Below are 2,339 nucleotides of genomic sequence, written 5' to 3' on the forward strand. Positions count from 1 at the left end.
AAACTATTCAGACAGTGTGGCAGAAAAAAGAATGTTCTTTCTTTTAAGACAAAACGACTGTAAGTGCCAAGAATTTGAGCACAAGAACTGGGTTCTATGGCCAGGAGGGGAATCTACACTCGAGCCAGAAGTGCAGAAAGGACGTTTGTATAAAGAAAAAACCCTGACTGTGGAAGAACTGTGGTGTTGTGGTTCTTGTGTACCTCCAAAGGCACGGGGAACATTTCTAGACCCATAATCGCCATAAAATCCATTAAGAAGTTACAAGCACCAGTATGATTAAATATCAGAGAGATGAATGTTTTCCCACCAGATCTTCTACATCCAGTTCTATTTCTACTTCCATGGATCACTGGCTAGCCAGTAGTTCTAGTTGCTGAGAAAAGCTTTATACCGCTCAGGAAGATCAGGAGTCCTTCAAATTTTCATTCATTGAAAAACATTACCAATACCAGTCACTAAAGTTTTTCATGCCCTTCATATCTCCATCCTGTCTTGATCCAGAAGGAATGTTCTTTGTGTAGACGAAGTAAAGACTCTCCAGGGAACGTCCACCAGTCCTTGAACCCCCATACTGTGCCGGTAAGCTGGAGACAGCTGATCGAACGCAGTGCTGTCTAGACAAGAAAGTCTTCCAGTCGTCCTTGAATGTCTGAAAGGTAAAAGTTACAGATGAGAGAACACTTGAGATATAGATTTACTTTTTCCCCTGGACATAATTTAAAGTATTTAATCAAAAAAAAAAGTTACACACTCGGCTGGTGACGCCGTATGGTGGAAAGTACTGTAAGAAGTTTAAGAAATTTTCCATGTGTCATATTTGAATCCATTCATAGTGCTACTATTTTGGCAGTAGAGCCAAACATCTTAGCTTCTAAAGCACATGCACGAGGTTGAATCTGAAACTTGAGCAGAACTCGGTCAAGATGGCGGCTTTCGATTTGGCTGAATCACAGGCTTGGAAATTGTACATTGGGAGCGTATGGGGTCTTGTAACTATTGACACTATACACAGCTTGACAAGTGAAGAGTTTATAATGAGGTTGTTGCGGATGTTTAAGAAGGTATTTCAACATGTTGTTTAGTAGAAACTAAATAGAGAGAGAAAAAAAAAAAAAATGTAAATACAAGAGTTACATGAAAGCCAAACATCACAGCGGTGTAGGATCTCAGCATCGATGAACTCCTTTTCTCTCAAAGGTTTTGAGCATTTTATTAGCAACGTCCTCTACGGCATCTGAAAAACCTTCACGTCTCTCCTTTCTAAACCAAATAAAATGTTAATATCATCCGCATCAAGTTTTCTAACAAGCTTAATATAAAAACAATGCCATACCATTTTTCTTTTACTTGGACTCAATAAAAGTGGGTCAATAAAAAGACTACAAACTAACTCCATTCATTAACCTTCAGGATAAAGAGAAATCGAGTCTGAAAAAAAAGATGTATTTTAATAATTTAATTAAAGTGTGTGAAAAAAAAATACAAAAAGAGAGTAATAAATTCTATTTGGTGCGAGCGAACAGTTGACTTTTTTTTTCGGAGTGTTTTCCAAACTTTTGGCTGTTTGGTGCTGAAATATTTACCTCAGACTGATGCAGAAAACTCAAAGCGTGTCCAGCCAGTAATTGTATCTACCACTCAGACGCATCCTAATAAAAACTGACAAGCTTCTGACGTGCACGAAGAGCATCCACATTCTCAAAGGAAATAAACCTGTTATTGTGTGAAAATCGTCTTCATTTAGCAGTTGCTTGAGTGCCTGCATGTTTTCCAGACACTTTAATGGTGGACAAAATTTATTCTCTGTCTCCAACACAAAATAATTCAACAGAACGACACCAAGCAAAAATTCAGTTAAAAGACGCAACAACTATTAAAATTCCAGACAGAGCTGACAACATGCACAAATTAGGGTTCTTTCCCCCTAAACTCTCACTACTGATGTAAGCTCATGATGCGAGATTTATTTTCCTCCAGCGTTCCTAAAGGAATTACAGCATCATGCAATAACACGGCAACATGAACAAGATTTTTTTTTAAAGGATGTTTTAGTGAACCTTGTTTCAGTGCAAGTTATTTTCCTCAGGAGAAAAAAAACACTACAGAATACAAAAAAAAGGAAGCCTGCAGCAAAAAAAAAAAAAAAAACACACAAACACACACACACACACACACACACACACACACACACACACAAACACACACACACACACACAAACACACAGTTCCAGTGTATTCAAATGTGTTCTTATAAATATATAGAAAATGTCAGCTGTAGGTAATGGTCTGTAGGTAGGCTGTTGACCCTCTTCCACATACACAAGCTCACAGAGGGC

At 38.1% G+C, this 2,339-nt stretch overlaps 1 long non-coding RNA gene across 1 annotated transcript in view; it reads right to left on the reverse strand.

The window, feature by feature from the left end:
- Window positions 1-529: 529 nt before the first annotated feature.
- The window catches only part of LOC132857752 (uncharacterized), a 16,162-nt gene continuing 14,352 nt past the window's right edge, over window positions 530-2,339 (reverse strand). The window contains exon 2 of the long non-coding RNA XR_009649604.1: window positions 530-652. This is a non-coding gene — a long non-coding RNA (uncharacterized LOC132857752). The remainder of the gene's footprint in view (window positions 653-2,339) is intronic.

Source organism: Tachysurus vachellii, chromosome 15 (genome assembly GCF_030014155.1).
Source record: "Tachysurus vachellii isolate PV-2020 chromosome 15, HZAU_Pvac_v1, whole genome shotgun sequence".
In the NCBI taxonomy this organism is placed as follows: domain Eukaryota; kingdom Metazoa; phylum Chordata; class Actinopteri; order Siluriformes; family Bagridae; genus Tachysurus; species Tachysurus vachellii.